The sequence below is a fragment of the Rutidosis leptorrhynchoides genome, chromosome 2 (assembly GCF_046630445.1).
Source record: "Rutidosis leptorrhynchoides isolate AG116_Rl617_1_P2 chromosome 2, CSIRO_AGI_Rlap_v1, whole genome shotgun sequence".
NCBI lineage: Eukaryota > Viridiplantae > Streptophyta > Magnoliopsida > Asterales > Asteraceae > Rutidosis > Rutidosis leptorrhynchoides.
In genome coordinates, this window is record NC_092334.1 from 396,525,525 (window position 1) to 396,540,917 (window position 15,393).

Genomic DNA, 15,393 nt, shown 5'->3' on the forward strand with positions numbered 1-15,393 from the left:
TTGATCTGAGGAGTATTGTGCAAGAAAATTTTATATCATCGAATTTTGATGAATTCGAGAGCTCCAAAATCACCAACTATCCCGATGATACTTTTTATTCAGTTTTACCAAGTTCACAACATATCGACACATTAGCCTCTACCGACAAAATCATCGATCCATCAATGAATGAAGAAGAAGTAAGGGTGACAAATTGGTACTCTTGGGAAAACGATAACGTTGAAAATTTTACCCCCGAGACCAAAATGGTGAGACCAATAAGTACCATTAATGAAGAAGAATTTGCTTTGATCCCGAAATTCACCATTCCACAACCTTCCAACCCAATATTCTCAATAGACGAGTAATCTACCGGAAATGAACTACGAGCTGTAATAGATAATGACACCTCGAATTTCACCCAATTGGGTAATAGAGGTGAAACCTTTGATCCCGAGAATGAACGGAAGGAAATGTTAGGAATTGTCCGCCCTATAATATGTATGTAGATGTATATCGATCCATTTGACCAAGAACCAGAAAAGAGACATATCCATTTACTAAAAGCTACACTTAAAAAAGAATTAAGTAGTGACGATCGGGAGAGTCTAAACTTTAAACCCATTGATATATTATACACCACCCGAGATGTAAATAACTGGCTCACTATTCTAATTCGTGGAACTTATTCTACCGACTTCACATGTCGTCAGCTAAGTGTGAGGAATTCTAACCCCACTTAACGTTAAATTAGGGGTTCGGGTTAGTGCATAACTAGTTAATAAAAATGCACTATTAGGGTAAAAGACACATTTTCAAAAATTAGCAAACAGTCCAGAAAAGCAACCGTTTTTGAAGAAAAACATGTGTGATAAAACGAGAAGGAATGAACGATGAGGCGCGCCATCTATCATTCGACGAGCTTTGTAATTACAAACTGGGTATTTTTAATCACTTTTCTACACTTATCACCCTCGTGAATTTATAATTATAGTCTGATTTCATGCAAATGAGGGCATTGCATGATCTCAAGTGTGGGGAAAGGTTATAAATTCTCTCGGGTTTGCACTTAGTTTATTTGCCAAATTTTGTGAAAATTTTAAAAATTTTCAAATAAATGAATTCAAAATCATGTTTATACATATTTATGAATGATGAAAATTAGGTGTTAATACCGAAATTATCGTTACCTCGGAAAGGACATAAATTGAGAAACACCCTAAAACGATTGAATTCATTTAAAATGGAATAAAGGAGAATAAAAAGGCAAAGAAAGAAACTAAGTGTAGGGAGAATGTACCAAGTTATTCAATTAAAAACTATCTATCACATGTTTCTGTAAAGTTATTGCAGGTACTTTTGTTTTGGACGATTTTAATCAGTTTTACCCGATTTACTGTAATATATTTGAAAGAAAAGATGGATCTACACGATGAATCAATTCCATCATTAAAAGGAAGTAAAGTCTTCCGAAAAAGACACGCGCTTCTTGATTTAGGTCAGGAAGTTGTCGTCCAGACCAGCTGTAGGTTGACGAAAAACCTAGAAAAGTCATATCTAAAATCAGCAGGAAATCGACGGACCTCAGCATCAAACAGGGTCGCCAAGTGGTCAGACTTATCCTAACCATGAGAGGATCTATCTCGTACAATAGGGAGGGCACCGTGCAAATTAGCTTGATAAGACTAATGAATCAGACCCCCAGAAAGGATAATCTCCTTAAAAGATCAAAAATCAGCTTTTAAGCCTGATATTACTCAATCCTTGAGATTGACCTTAAAGATTGAGAATTACAAACTCATGGAATTCGATGATATCTAAACTCGAGCTTGAACGAGAAAATATTTTGATCAAAATTACAAAACTGATTTGTTTTCTGAAAACCTATTTTCAATGCGTTCATTACCATTGAACGTAAAATCCTAGGAATTCACCTGGAATTCATTAGGTCACCTGAACCAAATCGGGTGTCAACCGTAAGAACGGTGGTTGCATAGCATGGTCAAAGACAGGACCTTGTGCCAGACCGAAAAATTATAAGGGTGAGCTTTACTATTGCTCCTACCAAGGATAGTAATTGCATCCGACACGTTATAGACCATAATTAAAAGCATGTCAGGGGACAATGCCTTAACAGTTGCTTGTTCAACGCTTTCCTTTACAACCGGACGGTAGTTTACCGAAAGGTAATATACGGGACAAGTAAACTGGACGTGTTGCTTTCCTAATACAAGGTTAGCAAGTGGGTAACACAAAACCATAAGTTTTGAGCTAAAATTTTCAAATCTGAAAACCACAAAACCCAAAAAAAAAATCATTTTGCAAACACCGGTAAAGGGTTATTCCGAAAAACTTATATAGGGTAAAAGCTAGATTGAATTTTCAAAAGATCAAATGTTTTCATAAAGATCCAATTTCCTTAAAGGATCTAAATTTTCATAGTCATGTGGGACTGTAAACCACGTCGTTACTATCATTATTTATACCGCCGTATCAAAATCACTGATGTACAAAGTGTGAAGAATAAAGAAGTGATTCGTGTGATGTATTATATTATTTCAAGTTATGTATTGCTTGAGGACAAGCAACGTTCAAGTGTGGGGATATTTGATAGTGCTCCAAATGAACATATATTTAGTAGCAATATCCTTCCGATATGTAAAGTTTTCAGTTGCAATTGTTCTATTTTCAAGTAATATTCGTTTAAATAAATAAGTGCGAAGACAAAAGGCGAAAACGAAGATTTGAAGACAAAAACGTCCAAAAAGCTCAAATGTACAAGATACAATCCAAGTGGTTCAATTTAATGATGAGAAACGTCTAAAAATTACAAGAGTACAAGTTACAAAACGCAAAGTACACGATATAAAATAGTACACAAGGACGTTCGAAAATTCGGAACCAGGACATGAGTCAACTCTCAACGCGCGACGCAACGGTGCAAAAATTACAAGTCAACTATGCACATAAATAAAATATAATATATAAATAATTCTTAAAAATTAAATATATATTATATTATTATTTAATAACGTCGACAAGCAAGGTTCCAAAATTGTGTGAGCTGGATTTTCAAACTCCACGACTCGCGGAGTTTGCAGGCTTAAAACTCCACGACTCGCGGAGTTTGAAAAATCAGAATTTCCCTATAAAATGAACGAGCGTCTGCCGAGTTCAACCATCCCCAATATCAATCTCTCTCTGATATAATATGTATGTATATATATATATATATAATATAAATTATTTTAGTTTTATATTAGATTAGTTTGGGTTATGCAAAGGTTATTTTATGGGTTTTAAAGTCGGAGCTCTGTCCGTGTAACATTACGCGATAAATAATCAATGTAAGCTATGTTCTCCTTTTTAAATTAATGTCTCGTACTTAAGTTATTATTATGTTTATTTAAGACGAAGTAATCATGATGTTGGGCTAAAAATATTAAAATTGGGTAATTGGGCTTTGTACCATAATTGGGGTTTGGACAAAAGAACGACACTTGTGGAAATTAGACTATGGGCTATTAATGGGCTTTATATTTGTTTAACTAAATGATAGTTTGTTAATTTTAATATAAAGATTTACAATTGGATGTACCTATAAATAACCATATACACTCGATCGGACATGATGGGCGGGGTATTTATATGTACGAATAAACGTTCATTTAACCGGACACGGGAATGGATTAATAGTCTATGGAATTATTAAAACAGGGGTGAAATTATGTACAAGGACACTTGGCATAATTGATAACAAAGTATTAAAACCTTGGGTTACACGCAGTCGATATCCTGGTGTAATTATTAAACAAAGTATTAAAACCTTGTTACAGTTTAAGTCCCCAATTAGTTGGAATATTTGATTTCGGATATAAGGATAATTTGACGAGGACACTCGCACTTTATATTTATGACTGATGGACTGTTATGGACAAAAACCAGACGGGCATATTAAATAATCCAGGACAAAGAGCAATTAACTCATGGGAATAAACTAAAAATCAACGCGTCAAACATCATGATTACGGAAGTTTAAATAAGCATAATATATTTTATTTCATATTTTCTCGTACTTTTATTTATTGTCATTTTAATTATTGTTATTTATTTTATATTGTTAGTTAAATATCATCATTTACTTTACGCTTCGCTTAAAATATAAAATCGACAAACCGGTCATTAAACGGTAAAACCCCCTTTTATATATTATTAATATAATATATTTTGTACGAATATAATTGTTTAAAATATAGTGTGAAATAAGTCAGCTCCCTGTGGAACGAACCGGACTTACTAAAAACTACACTACTCTACGATTAGGTACACTGCCTATAGTGTTGTAGCAAGGTTTAGGTATATCCCATTTGTAAATAAATAATTAAAACTTGTCATATTTCGTGTAAAATTGTATCGTATTTAATAGTTTTTCCTAGTAAAATATACACTATTTTGTACCCCCACGCTACGACATCATGCATCAAGCAGTTTAATAATTTCTTTCTTAACTATATCTTGCATATTAGGATTTAGTCTTCGTTGGCATTGCACATACGTTTTATGACCTTCTTCCATAAGGATTTTATGTGTGCAATATGAAGGACTTATTCCTTTAATATCATGAATCTTCCATGCAATGGCTGGTTTATGAGCTTTCAACACAGAAATGAGTTGTGATTTCTCATTTTCAGTAAGAGAAGACGATATTATTACAGGTAATTCAGATTCACCATCTAAATAAGCGTATTCCAAATGATTTGGAAGTGACTTTAACTCTAATGTCGGAGGTTCTTCTATCGATGATTTGTATCGATATCTGTCTTCTTCTTTTAGCATTTGAATTTCTTCTGTTGTTGGTTCATATCCATTAGCTATTAGTGTAGCTAACATTTTAGTTTCATCAATTGGTTCAGTACCTTCTCCTAAAGAACATTCTCCTGTTCCTTATAATTCTGGAAATTCTTCTAACAATTCTGCATGTGAATCTATAGTTTGAATATAATAACATGTATCATCTGCAGATTGTGGTTGTTGCATTGCTCTATCAACTGAAAAGGTAACACTCTCGTCCTCTATACTTAGGGTTAGTTTCTTACCAAACACGTCTATCATTGCTTTAGCCGTGTTTAAGAATGGTATTCCTAATATGAGAGGAACTTGAGAATCTTCTTCCATGTCCAGAACAACAAAATCTACTGGAAATACTAAAGTATCAACTTTAACTAGCATGTTTTCCATTATCCCTCTAGGATATTTTATTGATCGATCGGCTAGTTGTATGCTTATTCTTGTTGGTTTTAATTCTCCAAGGTCTAGTTTAGTGTATAGTGAATACGGCATTAAATTTATACTAGCACCTAAGTCTGCCAATGCTTCTATTGAACTAAGACTTCCCAGAAAATATGGAATTGTGAAACTTTCTGGATCTGATAGTTTTTCTGGTATCTTATTTAACAGCACTGCTGAACAATTAGCATTCATAGTAACAGCCGAGAGTTCTTCCATTTTCTTTCTATTTGAGATTAGATCTTTCAGAAATTTAGCATATCTAGGCATTCCTGAAATTACATCAATGAAAGGAAGATTTACATTTATCTGTTTAAACATATCCAAGAATTTGGATTGCTCGGCTTCAAGTTTCTCTTTTTTCATTTTACTTGGGTAAGGAAGTGGTGGTTGGTATGGTTTAATATAAGGTTTAGCTTTAACTGTGTTATCTTCATTAACCTTTTCAACTACCGGTTCTGTTTCCTTATCTTGCTCAGGTTGTGGTTCTTGTGGAGTAGGAATAGCTTCATCAGAAATTACAGGTATTTCAGGTGGTTTAAGTATTGTACCACTTCTTGTGGTAATGGCTTTAGCTGTTTCATTCCGGGGGTTAGCATTTGTATCACTAGGTAAACTTCCCGGTTTTCTTTCACCTATCAACCTTGCTAGGTTACTTACTTCTTGTTCCAAATTTTGAATAGAAGCTTGTTGATTTCTAAATGCTTGAGCATTTTGTTCATTGGTTTGTTTCTGAGATGTGAAAAATTGTGTTTGAGATTCAACTAGCTTCGTCATCATATCTTCTAAATTCGGCTTTTTATCATCGGGTTGTGGTGGTTTGTTTTGAAAATTAGGTCTTTGCTGGTTGTAAGTATTATTGGATACTTGTTGATTGCTAGGACCTTGTTGATTGTTGTATGAAAAATTTCGGTTATAATTCTGGTTTTGATTGTAAATTGGTCTTGGCGGTTGATAATTATTCTGATAATTATTTCCAGGCCTTTGGTTTATGTATGAAATATTCTCTCTTTGTTCCATTGTTAGTTCAATACTGAGACAATCTTTTGTCAAATGTGGTCCTCCACACTGCTCACAACCAATTCGTATTGAGTGAATATCATTAGTCAACTTTTCCATTCGTCTCTCGACATCATCTATCTTTGCGGAAATGGAATCTAAGTCATGGCTAGAATCGGCTCTAGCTGCTTTAGATGATCTAACGATATCTTTTTCTTGGTGCCACTCATGTGAGTGGGAAGCAGTGTTATCAATAATTTTGTAAGCATCAGTTTCTGTTTTCTTCATAATGGAACCACCAGCTGCTATATCGATGTCTTTCCTTGTAGTAATGTCGCATCCTTGGTAGAATATTTGTACTATTTGACAGGTGTCTAAACCATGTTGCGGACATTCTCTTAATAACTTTCCAAATCTTGTCCACACCTCATATAGAGTTTCATTTGGTTTCTGTGTGAACGTAACAATTTCTCCTTGAAGTCTTACGGCTTTAGATGCCGGAAAGAATTGTTTAAGAAATTTTTCAACTAAAACGTCCCATGTATCAATCGCCCCTTCAGGTAACGATTCCAACCAATCTTTGGCTTCTCCCTTTAAAGTCCAGGGAAATAACATGAGATATATCTGTTCATCCTCAACTTCTCTTATTTTAAATAGTGTGCAAATCTTATTAAAGGTACGAAGATGTTCATTTGGATCTTCCTTCGGCGCACCACTAAATTGGCATTGATTAGTCACCATATGTAGAATTTGTCCTTTGATTTCATAATCTGGCGCATTAATGTCTGGATGAGTAATTGCGTGACCTTGGCCAGTGCGTTTAGCTCGCATTCGGTCTTCCATACTTAAAGGTTCCAGATTCTCCATGATTGAATTCGTTGAATCTGAATCACTAGAGGATTCTGATTTAATGGTTCGTTCCTCAACAATCTCTGTTTGAATGATTGGTGGTTCCGGAGGAAAAATTAATGGTTCAGGATCTATGAATCGTCCCTGAATATTCTCCGGATTCTCAATTGTGAGGTTGGGTTCAAAAAATGGATTATCAGATATTTGAATTGGAGTACTTGGTCGACTGGATGACGATTCTAAAGGAAAATCAACGGCGACAATATTTGCTAGATGTCTTGATCGAGTTACAGGTGGTAAACGTACAAAAGGTGGTGAACGTCTTGCTCGGTGCATTCACTGAATATCCTATTAGTTTTTAAAAGGAAAGAAAAATTATATAATTTATCCAATTAATAGACTTTTCTGATTTTGCCCACATTTCGAATAGCCAAAAGATGCAGCAGAGGGGCAGGATTCGTTTGGTCTCAATATAATTGAGTACTGTTTGGCTCCAATAACCCGGTCCACGTACAAATCCAACTATTACTACGAACCAGAAAATTTTGATGTCTATCAATTTAACCACTTAAAATAAATTTTCGTAATTTAAAGAAATTTAGATAAGAAATAGAATAAAAATCTATGTCCTAAAACTAGAATGGCGAGAAATAAGAAAGAAAAAGAGCGCGTCGAAAAAGGTCGAAAAAGAAAAGGGTTGAAAAATAAAAAATAAAAGGCGTCGAAAAATAAGAAAGAAAAAAAATGACTTATGAAACTTTAAAACACTCGACTAACCCAACCTTATTACTATCACTAACTTAAAATTAAAATTGCAAATTGAGATTACTAATTGGAGTGATAATTGATACATAGGTAAAAGGCGTCGAAAAATAAAAATAAGAAAGTAGTGCGTTGAAACTTAAAAAAGAACTAAAAACTAAGAATTAAAAGTTGCGTCTAAAAATATTAAGGCTTACAAGTAAAACTATATCCCAAATGGCAATATCTTAAAAAGGTACTAAAACTTAAAAAGGCGTCGCAAAATTCTAAAGCACCTAGATCTTAGTTTAAAGAAAAAGCACTTAAGGGATTTTACGGCAAAGCCTAAAAATCTAGAAATAAAAATAACTATGGCAAAAACTATGGATTAAAACTAAATACGAGCGAAAAACACAAATATTACTCTAAAACAAATAAAAAGGAACAAAATATAAAAATATACTAAAAGTTGTAAAAATTACAATTTTTATAAAAATATTATTTTTATATTATTTATTTTATAAAACTATTAATTTTAAAATTTAATTAAACTAATTAAACTAAATATATAAAATAATTAAAACTAAACTAAATTAATTAAATAACAAAACCTAATTAGGGTTTTTAATTAAATAATAATAATAATAATTACTCCGTATTTAATGCAGTTTAGGGTTTCTGTGTGGCGTGTCAGGGTGGCTCCGCGAGTCGCGGTGCCACGTACCAGAAAACTCCGCGAGTCGCGGTGGATGAAAATTCAAATCAGGTGTGGGTTTTGTTCGACATGTTTTTGTTTTTTTTTTTATTTTTTTATTTTTCTGTTTTTAATTTAATTAATATATTTATATAATTTAAATAAAAATTATATTTTAAAAAAAACTAAGATAGAAAGAAAATACTTTATAATTTTATAAATAAAAATCTAAAAAAAATAGATTTATATATATTTTTTTCGGTTTTTTTTTAATTTTTTTATATTATTTTTTTTATATTTAAAAGTATATATTTTACAAAAACTAATTAAAACTTAATAAGAAATTTTTTTTTTATAAACACAAAATATTTAAATAAGACTTATATTTTTATAAAATAAAAATAAAGAAACTTTATAAAACTTAAAAATTTAACAAACTCTTAAAAATATTTATATTTATATTTTTGTTTTCTTTTTATGTTTTCGAATATTTAAAACTTATTTTTACAAAAGCGTATTTTTTATAAAAGTAAACTAAATTTTTTTTTTTATATATAGCGTTGCACTTCCGGCTTTTAAGCTAGATTTTAAGATCCCCGGCAGCGGCGCCAAAAATACTTGATGTGCGCAAAGGTGTATATGAAATAGCTTATATTTTACTAGAAAAAACTATTAAATACGATACAATTTTACAAAAGATATTTATTTATTTATAGAATGGATATACTTAAACACTGCTACAACACTTATAGGCATTGTACCTAATTGTACAGTAGTGTAGTTTTTAGTAAGTCCGGTTCGTTCCACAGGGAATCTTTAAACAAAGCTTAACGCTATATTAGTTTTAATTTATAAAAATACAAATATATATATAAGTAATATTATTATTTTAAAGGGGGGTTTTTACCGTTTAATGACCGGTTTGTTGATTTTAAAACTTTAGTCGCAGTTAAAACCTAATGTAAAATATTAAAAATAAATATAACTTAATTTAAAGCGTAAAGTAAATAACGATAATGAAATTGCGATAAATAAAAGTGCGATAAAATAAAATTGCGATAATTAAAAATACGATAATTAAAAGTGCAATTAAATACAATAACAATAAATAAAAGTGCGATAATTAGAAGTGCAATTAAATATAAAATAAAGGAAAATTAAATATGAAATAAAATAATTATGCTTATTTAAACTTCCGTAATCATGATGTTTGACGTGTTGATTTTAGTTTTATGCCCATGGGTTAATTGTCCTTTGTCCTGGATTATTTAATATGTCCGTCTGGTTTTTGTCCATAACAGTCCATCAGTCATAAATATAAAGTGCGAGTGTCCTCGTCAAATTATCCTTATACCCGAAGTTAAATATTTCAACTAATTGGGGACTTAAACTGTAACAAGGTTTTATTACTTTGTTTAATAATTACACCAGGATATCGACTGTGTGTAACCCAAGGTTTTAATACTTTGTTATCAATTACGCCAAGTGTCCTTGTACATAATTTCACCCCTGTTTTAATAATTCTAGTGACTATTAATCCATTCTCGTGTCCGGTTAAATGAACGATTATTCGTACATATAAATACCCCACCCATCGTGTCCGATCGAGTGTATATGGTTATTAATATGGACGTCCAATTGTAAATCTTTATATTAAAATTAACAAACTATCATTTAGTTAAACAAATATAAAGCCCATTAATAGCCCATAGTCTAATTTCCACAAGTGTCGTTCTTTTGTCCAAACCCCAATTATGGTACAAATCCCAATTACCCAATTTTAATATTTTTAGCCCAACATCATGATTACTTCGGATTAAATAAGCATAATAATAACTTAGCTACGAGACATTAATGTAAAAAGGTTGAACATAACTTACAATGATTAAAAATAGCGTAGCGTTACATGGACAGAATTTCGACTTACACCCTTACAACATTCGCTAACATACCCTTATTATTAGGATTTAAAATTAAAATTAAAATTAAAATATAAATATATATATATATATATATATATATATATATATATATATATATAATTTACGTATGATGAAGAAGGAAAAATATGATTAAAAACGATCAAAATGCGTTGGCTTTTATAGGCAGTTTTGTCCAGGGTCTCTCCGCGACTCGCGGTCCTTTTGCATTACAAACTCCGCAACTCGCGGAGTTCGAAAACCCAGCTCACACAAATTTGGATCCTAGTCTGCCGACGGTTTTAATATAAATATAATATATATATAATTTATATAATTAATTATATATTATATTATATTTATATACATAGTTAACATGTAATTTTTAGTCCGTTGCGTCGAGCGTTGAGAGTTGACTCTGGTCCCGGTTCCGGATTTTCGAACGTCCTTGCGTACAATTTAATATCTTGTACTTTGCGTTTTGAATCTTGTACTCTTGTAATTTCGAGACGTTTCTTATCAATAATTGGAACCTCTTTGATTGTATTTTGTACTTTTGAGCTTTTTGGTCGTTTGCGTCTTCAATTCGTCGAATCTATCTTTTGTCTTCACCTTTTATTATTTAAACGAATATCACTTGTAAATAGAAAAATTGCAACTAAAAGCTTGTCTTTCTTGAGAGATAATGCTATGAAATATATGTTCGTTTTTAGCATTATCAATTGTGAAGATACAAGTATATGTAAATATTATTGAATTCATATACCTTACATGTCTAATATTATTTTAGTTTTTAACAAATCAAAGCATTTGCGGAACTAACTAATAATCTTAGGTATTAAACGTACCGTTGGATAAAGAAAAAGATTACTATTTACGTACAATCTTAACATATTTTGTTCAATTAATGACAACTGCTACACGTTTTTGTGTATCTATTTTATTATATCACGTTATATTTACATTTTCTAAAAATAGTTTGATCATTTTATTTTATAATAGAAATATTTTAACTATTTTTTAAATATTCGGCGACTATTCATTAGTTTGTTCAATCCGGCATATACGAATATCGGTGAATGAATTATTTTAAATGTATATGGATATGAAAAAATAAATTGATATGGATAAAAAAAAATGAATGTGAATCTAGGATCACCCGATTCATATATGATTACATATATATATACATATATATATATATATATATATATATATATATATATATATATATATATATACATATATATATATGTATATATATATATACATATATATATATGTATATATATATGTATATATATACATATATATATATATATGTATATATATATATATGTATATATACATATGTATATATATATATATATATATATATATACAATTATTTTTTCTTATAACACTAAAATTAGAGTTTAGATTTTAGAATTTAGATTTTTTATTTCTGGTATTAGTATTTATTGTTTAGATTAAGAAAAAATAAACAAAACTTTTCTTTTCACAATAGGTTATCATACATCTGATGTATGATAACCAAACGTAATAAAAACGACTAATGAAAAAACACCGTTTAGGGTTAAAACTACGATTTAGATTTTAGAGTTTAGGGTTTAGATTTTAAGTTTTAGGGTTTAGATTTAGGGTATAAATTTAACGTCTAACACTAACAGTTTAGAGTTTAGGGTTTAAAACCCAAAACTCTAATCGCGCTAAAATTAGAAAGAAACCTTATGTTTTGTTATCCTACATCAAATGTATGACAATCTGTTGTGAAATTTCAATTTTTTTAAACTATTTTTATAGAATCTAGGCAATACATACTAACCCTGCTAATTCTAAAACCTAAACTTCAAATCCTAAATAGGGGTAAATTTGATGGAATTTAAAAATAAATTTATTTATCCCTTATTTCAAAAAGTGCAAAGAATATTACTTAATTTTGATTTGCAATTGTGTTCAGATGTAACTTCATGTTTCTACATAGTATTAATCTATGTTCTCCTTTGCATATTGTGTTTCAAGTAATTTCATGTATTCAATTGTTGCATGGATCTATCCAATATATATATATATATATATATATATATATATATATATATATATATATATATATATATATATATATATATATATATATATATACACACACACACTAAGCAGGCTATGTGTCGTGCATATGCACGGCAAGGTTTGAATTTAATAAAGTTCCGTAGGCAACAGGATTACAATAAGCTTCTCAAGTTTCTTTCCAACAACACCTCCTTTATATATTTACATACTAACTGACCTGCTAACTAACAAAGAAAGCTAGCTAGTGATTATTCTAGAGAGAGAGTGAGTGTATGAGTGTGTATGAAGGTATTTGAAATCAACTAATTGTCCACTCTATTTATAGGCGAAACAAGTCATTAGATTGATGATTTCTAGTACAGTTTTGAAGTCAAAGTATAGTTTTGAAAGATGTAGGAATCTAAGAGTGATGATTTCGATTATATCTCTAATTGAATTCCGAGATTTCAAAATCAGAATATGTAATTAGATTTGAATGAGTATGGTTGTTTTGATTTATATAAAAGAATGTATATTGTTGTGAAAGTAGGGAGTATAGTTGATGATTTGTTGAATCAGGATCTAAGGATATAACATATTAATTGTGAATTTTATATATCTATCGGGTATTACCTTGTAATGACCCTGGAATTTCCAACGTTTATTTATTAATAATTATTATTATTAATACGTGTGATTAAACGAATGTACGTTATTACATTTACATGTTGCCATGATTGCCCGAACTTGACTTTTAAGTGCCCGAAACGTCTTTGTGACACCCGGAACTTGCACGAATAATATTTTCAAGTATTATTTACATTCATGATTAGTTTATTAATCATTTTAATTAACTAAGGTTGTTGGTTAATTACTTGGGCTTTTGTTGGACCTTATTTGTTAATTAATTGAACTTGGGCTTTATTAGTGTAATGGACTCTTGATGTTGGGCTTCTAAGCCCACCCTACATTATTAATGGACCTTTTAGCCCATGTCTTGAAAGTGTAAGTGATACTTGAACATTAACTAGCTAGTTTTGGTTCATTTGGAATCTAGTTGCCATAATCCCCATGAACAACCATCTAGTATCCAACTTTTATGAGCTTTACTTGCAAGTAACCATCAAATAACTCCCTTCCCCCTCTTGTTGCAGCTGCAGGCCGTAGGCCTAAGGGGTCTTGGAGGGAATTTTTGGTTCATTTCCTTGTATTACTTCATTACTTGTAAACCTCATTCAAACACACACACATACTTGCAACTCTTTTTCCTCTCTTTTCTCTCTAAACCTTGTAAGTAACTTGAGTTCTTCTTCTTCTTTTTCTTGATAAAACCGAATCCTAAAGTCATCCATCATCATCATTTGTTAATTGTTACTTGTTCTTGATTATTGTTTAACTACTTGTCTTTGATAATTGTTGCTACTTACTTTCATGTTACAAGAATAAACTTACTAGTTTAATTCTTCATTTTTATCTTGTTATAACAAGAACAACAAGAACATAATCTATCTAGTTATGTTCTACCTTATTTGTTTCAAAAGATTATAAAGTTCATGGTTGAAAGACATACTTGTAAGTCATGGAAGTAAACTTAAAGTTTACTTTACTTAAAGATCAACTTTGGTTGAATCTTTAAAGTATGAGCAACCCTTGAACTAATTACTTGTTTAATTAACTTGTTTCTTTACTTTATACACTTTAATTTCATGTAGTTAGTTTATATGGTCAAGTACTACAAGTTAGTCTTGATCTCATATCTCTTGAACAAATTAAGTTAACTTTGAAAGTTCAAGAACACACAAATAAGTTTTCCTTAAATATAACTTTGGATCTAGACTTTTGAGTCTTGGATCTTCAAGATCAAACTAAGAACTATGTTCTACTACTTATGATCTTGATTAGTTAGTTTACTTTCAAGTTTGTAACTTGTTATTAGCTTTAAAGTCCATGTATGTGTTAGATCTAAGACCTTGATGCAACTTTGGTTCATCAAACTTCATACAACTCTTAAGTGAGTTGTGCTTCATGTCTTAGACTTGCACATGGGTTATGATGGTCAAGACTTGGTTAAGATGATGTAGATACATCAATGAGTTGTACACTTGAAGCTATATGCATCAAGGATGAGAACCATGATTAACATCAAGCACCAAGTCCACCGGAACCCTTTTAAACTCACTGTTCTGTCCAAAACCTACTGACCTGATGATTCTGGAACAGACCAGTAGACCTGGGCTGTTCTAACCTTGATTTTTAGATATAAATTTTTGAGTAGATAACTTTTCATATAGGACTCGTCTTAATCCGAGTTACGGTTTAGGATTTATGGCCCTCCGATCGTTACTATGTCCTTTAACGTTGTGCAGAAATTTCTGACCTACTCGCACTTAGACCGTCGCCACGGTCAAACCAAGATGAGTTTGCTTCTGTAAATTTTACCACACTTAAGGGACTCATAGACGGAGCCATGGCCACTAGTCTCACCTTAATTCAGTAAGGGTAGAGGCCGTGGTGACTGACTGAAGTCAGACTTTGTTGAAAACTACTTTCATAAACGAAACTTACTTTACGCCTTTTGTTTGGTGATGAATGATGATGACCCTTAAGACCTTAATTACATACTTTTAAACCTATTAATACGATTTACTAACTTAGTACTATTTGACTTAGGTTGAGGATTTCGGACCATTTACTTGCACACCTTTCCCGACTACTACTTTACCGCTACATATCATTGTGAGTTATAGCATTCCCTTTTTACTTTAACTTATTTTGGGAACTGAGAATACATGCGGATTTTATGTTTTACATACTAGGAACGAGTACTTAAACTTATATATGTGTGAGTTATACAACGGCATAAACATTCCCTTTAGC